Source organism: Penaeus japonicus, unplaced genomic scaffold (assembly GCF_977035675.1).
Source record: "Penaeus japonicus unplaced genomic scaffold, GWHDUDI00000001_assembly GWHDUDI00000025, whole genome shotgun sequence".
Lineage (NCBI taxonomy): Eukaryota > Metazoa > Arthropoda > Malacostraca > Decapoda > Penaeidae > Penaeus > Penaeus japonicus.
The window spans coordinates 26,547,736-26,555,235 of record NW_028234427.1 but is presented as its reverse complement, the minus strand read 5'-3'; the positions used below and the strand labels follow the sequence as shown (position 1 = coordinate 26,555,235).

Below are 7,500 nucleotides of genomic sequence, written 5' to 3'. Positions count from 1 at the left end.
TATCAGTCGTAGCCTTACAGTAGCCCAGACTGCATCAGTTTAATGATGCAGATTTGGCTGTCTCTTTTCTCCTTTTATTATGAATGAGTTCTCATAGAATTACGACAGTGGTAGGTGAAAATCCTCTTTCAACTGTACATGACAGACTGCCCGATCTTTGAAGCTTTTTTAAGCTGTCTTTTATCTAAAGGTGCTCAAATAGAGATGATGATAACCTTGGATCTGCTTTTAAACTGCATTTTATGATTGTTGTGATTTTTTTTTTTTTTTTTTTTCTGAGAATTGAGATCTGATTTTTATTTTCTTCTCCCTTTGGTTAATATTAGTTATTTTGTAAATTCTTTTGGATATGTTTTTTTGAGGTCAATATGGAGGTGATTACATGTCATTCTTTTTCATTTAAACTGGAATGGAATGAGAGTTGTCACATTTTTTCATGTCAGATAGTATTTTTGTATTATGGAGTGATTTTTAAGTCATGCATAATTATTGCCAGTTATTATAATTAGTATTTGTTTTTTAATGTTATTATTATTATTTTTTTTTTTTTCCCTTTTCCAATCCAAGTCAAGATTGTTTGTTTTTGTGGAAGCATATATTCTGTTATGCTTTTGTATAATTGGGATATGGCATTGTGGTTGGTAATGTATCTAGTGAGTGTGACTGCAAGCAAACTGCAATGTGAGTAAGAAGCACTAAGCCGTGACAAGTTTTATCACAATACCTGAGGACAGCATAATATTCAAAAAGACAAGACAAACCTTTTTTTTTGTGTGTGTGTTTATACACACACATACAGACAAACACACACACACACACACACACACACACACACACACACACACACACACACACACACACACACACACACACACACACACACACACATGTAAATACTTTTACATATGTATGTGTGTGTGTCCATAACTGGTACCAGAGCAGCTACCTTAACTTTACATTTTCTTTCTTAATCTTTTCCTTAATTTCTTTCACTCTCCCTCCCTTGTCATCCCTGCCTCTCTCTTCTCTTCCTTGCCTCTCTCTTCTCTTCCTTTCTCTCTCCCTGCCTCAGTCTCTCCCCACCACCTATCTGACCTCCATTAGGAGCTCAGGTCCTTTTTAATTTGTCACTATGCTTAGCTTTTATTTATTTTGTGTATATATATGTTTCCCTATTTTTTCATTATTAGTTTAGTTTTGATGATGATTATTATTTTATTATGATTATATGAATATGAATGCAGTTTACAGTCATTGATTTATTATTTTATATATACAATTTTAATGTTAATGTCTGTGTTTTATTATGATTTTGATAATCATAGCAGTCCAGATTGAGAGATAGGAATCTTTGGAGGGAACGGGCCAGGCGATGTAGACAGAGTTGTAGGAAAGGTAATGACAGTGAGAGCAGAAAGTCACCCTTTCTGCACTCAAATTATCTCTCTTATGCTGTCTTCCATACTGCCTGTGCCTGGGAGCCTCCCATATACACAGTCCTGTACAATGTTGCTGTCTTGCTACATATATTTTAAGTGTTTCTGCAAAGGGAAGAGAGAGCAAGGTTTAATAGTCTAAGGTCCACATGTAAGATCCACATTGTACAGAGGATGAAGAAGTTAGAGAGGGATTAAAGACGGAGAAAAGAAGAGAGAGAAAATAATAAGAAAAGGAGGTAACAGAAGGCAAAATGAGACATATTTTCAATTGTTTATAATTGTCTTTTTTAAAGGAGAGCAATTGCGGGAATTCAGACGTACATTTAGGTGCTGAGGCAGCCCTGGGTTTGCCATTTTTTATTTGCTATAATGTCCACAGTATTTGATGTAGTTGGTGTGTTGAGCATCTGTTAAATACATTTAAATTGATCTTGCAACCTCTGTGTTGGTAGTCGTGCAACCTTTTAGCATTCAGGAGACTTATGAGTGGAGTATGCAGCTGAAACCTGTCTTACAGATGATGTATATAGTGCTGGTTAACTTCACTTATGATGCCAGTCCCTGCGGTCGCATGTGCACTTGATAAGACCCCCACCCCCTCCCCCCCTGAGAGATTTTATATATATATATATTTCCACAAAGTACCTAATGCTTGCCACTGTATAATCACCCCTCCCCCCTCCTCAAGCACATACAGTCACCCCCACCTATACAAAGCCAGACCAAGAGTGTAAAGCAGAAGATGAATAGATAAATGAACTCTAAGGGCAGTGCACAAGAAACGCAGGGAAGGCATCTGGAGTCGCTCACTTTTGACCATTTAATATTTAAATGGGAGAGATGCCACTGGTGGGGGTAAGTGGAGTCAACCACATACAGTCCCTTAAAATAAGGGCGCTGCTGTTCTCGGTCCCCTTCAAGATTCACGTCTGGTCCTCAGCCCTGTGTTAATTGCGAGACCATGTGAAATCTAGTTGTGTGTAATATTAATTTTTTATACTTTTTTTTTATTTTTTAGGGTTATTTTTGTTTTTATATGTATATATATATTTTTTTTACTCTTAAATTTGTTTACCCATTTTTGGTTTATTGATTTTTTTTTTTTTTCTCTTTATGCCTGCCATTATTGACCGCTCGACTCATAGGCTTTCTTGAATGCCCAATTTTTACTTAAAGAAAAAATAATAAATTTTGTGTGAGAGTACAAATTTTTGACCAAGTCAGTAAAAGTATGTCAATTTTTAAAATTATTTATGATCTTTAAATATCTAAATTTTTCATATAATTTTTATTTTTTGCCGTATTTTTTTGTATTAATGTCTTTCATCATCATTGTCCTTCATTTTATTAGTATTAACATGGTCTAACAGTTATTTATTTTTTTTTTATTATTATTTTTTTAATCTTTATATTTTTTTTAAAGCTTTCTGGAAATACTCAAAACCCTTGCAATTAGAAGCTTGTGCTTTATTCTCCTCCCTCAGTTACTCTTCGTCCTTTTTTTTTTTCTTCTTCTATTATTGATGTGTGAGTGCATTGTTTCTGTTGCTGATATTTTCATTATTACATATTTTTTTATGTGTGTGTGTGCGTGTATGTTCTGTTTTATTTTGTGTTTATTATTATTATCATTACTATTATAATTATTAGTGAAAATTTTGATGTTATCAACTTCTGTTATGATGATTGAACTTGTTTTATTATGTAACTTGTATGTATGTAATGATAACTGCTATCATTATGGTTATTATGACTTATAATTATGTTTTAAGAAATTAAAATGCAAACAAACTTAAATTTTTGTTTGATAATGAGGTAAAAAAAAAAGGTATTTTTTATGTATGTATATAAAATGTTCAAACAATTTGACTGTGAATTTGACATGGGAAAATTGTCTCTTTGATTCTATGCTAGAGTGAAATCATATGAATGGAAGTTGACCTGGTTTTTGTTTTTTATCCTCTTTGTTCATTTTGATTGGTTGTCATTGTGGAGGCCAATCAAAACAGTCAGAATTCAGATGGTTGTTATTACTTTTTTCTTTCCTTTCCTTCATCTTTTCTTCTTTTGCCTTTTCCACGCCCTCCTCCTCTTAACCCTATATTCTTCTGGCTCATCTTTCCATTTCTTCCTCTGCCTCCCTCATCCTCTTCTTCCTCCTCTAAAAAAGAAAAAAAAGAAGAAAAAAAAATTGCGATTGACACAGTGCAAGCTCCCCGGTCCATAAGTAAAATCCCTCCAAAGTGCAAAATAATCATGAATTTTTGGGCCTGCAGCATTTGCTTAGAAGTAGATACATACTTTATTGATTATTCTTATTGTTTTAAGATGAATTGCATATATAATTATATAATATAAGTTGGGTGCCATGATACATTCTGTTTTGGCCTGCCACTTTTTTTATTATTACTATTATTATTATTATCATTATATATATTTTTTTTTTGGTCTGAGTACAGAAAGTGCAGTCACTTTGTGCTTGCTTGCACTTGAACTTTATCTTCACACTGAATCAGTTTTGAGTTGTATCTTTGTATTTTGTGTGGGTGCAAGTGTGCGTGCGTGTGTCCACTTGATTCCCCTTCCTCCCTTCTCCCTTTCTGCTTATGCATTCTCTTCACTTTTCCTCCCCTTCTCCTTTGTTTAATATGTTTTATTTTATTGATTCTTTGTGTGAGTGACTTATTTTTTGGTCATTTATTTTCATTGATGTTATTCTAATAATGATTAAATAATATTTGTTACTTTAATAAAAGTAATCTCATAATGATACACAGTGATTATAACAATTACTTTTTATTTGTCAATTTCCCCCAATTTTTTCTCAATTTATGCATTCACCTGAAAATAATATATACATTTGCCTCTTTTGTTGCAGAGAGACTTATAGGCTGTGTTTGTGGCCCAAAATTCAAGATTAGGTTGCATGTTGATATAAGGTCTTGAGGTGTTAATGTAAAGTTTGGTTATTTGAAAGAAAGATCTATGCCAAATAAAAAGACAGCAACAAAAATATACACAAAATAAAAATCATTGTATTATTTAAAAAAATAAATCAATAAAAAATTAAAGAAAGGTTATGCCAGTGATGGTGATGATTCATATTAATAGTAATAAAGCAAGGAAGTTTCCTTTTATTTTTTATTAAGTTTGGCTTCCATACATTACCCAAATATGTCATTAATAGCAATAAAGGCTGGATTTTTTTGAAGTGTGTTGAAAGTGACCTTGGAGAGGTGTCTAAAGTGCACAAGGCTTGAAAACTTATTTCTGTTAGGCTTCAAGAAAAAAAAAGCATTCTCTTTTGTGAATAAAAATATATTCCTCATAAAATTCATACTAAATATATGGAAAATTTCCTTGGGGACCTTTTGTTTTTGTGTCTTTGTTTAATTTGTTTTAAATATTTTTTCCCCTAGCCCCAAATTGAAAAAAAAAATTATATTTCCCCTGTCAGTAACTTGAGGTGATATGGTAGTCATGATAGTTGGAGAGAGATTTCATATATCCAGTATTGAGAAAAATATAAGAAACCAAACCTCATTAAAATAAGGGAAAACAAATATGATCTCGCACACTAAACAGATAACATTCTTGCATAGGGGGAGATGTTTTTGAATAAGAGGGACCTGACTATGAATTTGCAAATCTGCCTTGTTGCACACTTATTATTCACAAAATGGAAGGCGAGTTAAGGATGAATTCAAGGGAAATGCTTATGCTGAATTCTGTAAAACTTTTTGAAACAGGACGAGGAATGTGTATACAAATAAAAGTATAAAATGTATAAATCAAAATGTGGAATGAGGTTATATTACATGGATATGATCAGACTGTGTTATACATGATCCAACCTACAGAATGAGAAACTCCCTTTTTTAAGTATGAGAAAAAATGAATGAACTGCCACAAATGATTCCCTTCAGTATAACACAAAGGAGACACATAAGAGAAGTAACAAAAAGTAACAAAATAAAACCGTACAAAAAAGTAATGCTAATGCAAATACTAGGCCATTATTCTTCACTCAGTCATACTCCATCTGCTGTGATTGATGATTTTATGTTGTTTAGTGTGAATTGGAGAAAAAATCGAGTGGAAAATAATATAAAAAATAATAATAAAGTAATACATAATATGCTAACCTGCATATGTGTTAGATTGTTATTGTGATTAACATGTTGTATTTGTTATTTTTGTTCAAAACCTACCCTATAACACCCCTAACATTCCCAATATAATTTTTATATTTTTTAACCTTCCCCCCCATCCAACTACCAATCCAATAATCTACCCATGTTCAATTAAATCTTTTAATAATAATTTTTATTTATTTATCCATTTCCGTTTCCCTCCCTTCCCCCTCCCTTTCACCATCACCCCCGCCCCCCTTAAAAAAATACACCCCATTTAACTACTTGACCACTCCGTCTTCACCATCAGGCTTCCCTCACCGGCACCATCATAAGAGAAGGGGAGAGGAGAAGCGAGGGAAGAGAGAGAGAGAGAGAGAGAGAGAGAGTGAGGGGAGACGCGAAGCATCAGCAAGAGACAAGGAGGGAAAGACTAGATGATGAGGAAGTGCTGGACGAGGGAAGAGTAAGGGGAGGGAAAGGGGAGAGACGCAAGGTTAGGAGAGGGGAACTGTGGATAACTTTACCGGCAGGAAGAGAGGGGAAAGGGAAGGGGAGAGGGAGAGGGTACGAAGAGAGAGAGAGAGAGAGAGAGAGAGCGAGAGGAAAGGAAAGTGTATGGAAAGGGGAGAAGACGGTGGACGAGGGGAAAGGGTTAAGGACTGCAGGGAAGGGTGAGGGGAAAAGGGATGGCCGAAGGTTTGCATTAGGAGGGCGAGGAATTGGATTAAGAAGGGAGGCAAAGAGTGGGAGGATGGATGGCTGAATGGATGGAAGATGAATGCGACGAGATGGAATTGAAAGTTAGATGAGCTCAGTTGATATTTTCGAGGTGCAGAGGAAAGAATTACCCTTGTGATATTAATAAATGAAAAATAGCTGCAATAAAGGCTTATACAAGCTATGGAAAAAGTATGCAATCCAAACGACACAAAAATAAAAAATGAAATGTTTACATATATGTACATATTGATACGCATTTCTAACCGTCAAAGTGAACACTAGAAAAAATAATGTAGTCTATTTACGTAAACGCCGATTCAGTATTAATTTTACTCAAAAATAGGAATCCAAACTACACATCAATGTCATTAAAAGAATACACTGAATAACACTCAAAATAAAGGTACCAAATAACACTGAACCTAAAATCGATATGATAAGAAAGACACTAAACCAATAAAAGATAGGTATAAACACAAACTATATTCATTTATTTTTTTTCTTCATTTACCTTTGATCAGGGCTGCTAGCATCAAACATCACGAAACGCGAGAATTATAACCAACATAAAACACCTGGAAGTACATATGAACCATTTTTTTAATGATTATGGTTGACCAAGTCGGCTAGCTGCTGGCATCACACGTTGGGCCCGGCGTTGGTCCCGCTGTAATACCGGCCCAGGAATTAGTGTGGGAACTGAGCTATAACGTTGAATGTTTCTCTCGACGCTGTGCAGCCATATTAGGAAATGGACTTGGGTATGTTTTATGTTAGTATTTTAGAGTGACCATTCTTTTTGTTTTGTTTTGTTTTTTGTTTTGTTTTCTTCATATAGTTAATTCATTTGATGGTCCTTCTATCTATCATCCACAAACTTTACACAAACTTTCTTTTTGATTTTGATTTCTTTCATGTAGCTTTTTTTTTTCTTTAATCCCAGAATAAGTGAAATGCTTTAGATCTGGTTTATAATAAAACGTTTTAGGAAGGCTTCATCATGCATCTACCCTTCAGTTTTACATTTCATTATTGTGTTATTCAACCTTAAACAATATTTTCTTTTTCCTTGTTTTTCTCTCCCTTTTCTTCTCTCTTTTCGTTTCTACATCCCCCTTCTCTTTAAGTTACCATTCCTTAACGTAGAGAAAATTAAGATTAGTAGTTATTATTATTTTCATTATCATTATCTTTCTTTAAAATAA

General features: G+C 33.9%; 2 protein-coding genes across 10 annotated transcripts in view; one reads left to right on the top strand and one right to left on the bottom strand.

Annotated features, from left to right (window-relative positions):
* Positions 1 to 4,569, top strand: part of LOC122242854 (uncharacterized) — a 33,670-nt gene extending 29,101 nt beyond the window's left edge. For all 9 annotated transcript variants that reach the window (XM_043000262.2, XM_043000258.2, XM_086551494.1 and 6 more), the window contains one exon: positions 1 to 4,569. This exon is cut by the window's left edge and continues 2,181 nt beyond it. The gene's annotated coding sequence lies outside the window, so the exon portion shown is untranslated.
* Positions 2,725 to 7,500, bottom strand: part of LOC122242855 (cytochrome c oxidase subunit 7A, mitochondrial) — a 5,787-nt gene continuing 1,011 nt past the window's right edge. The window contains exon 2 of the mRNA XM_086551495.1: positions 2,725 to 3,600. The gene's annotated coding sequence lies outside the window, so the exon portion shown is untranslated. The remainder of the gene's footprint in view (positions 3,601 to 7,500) is intronic.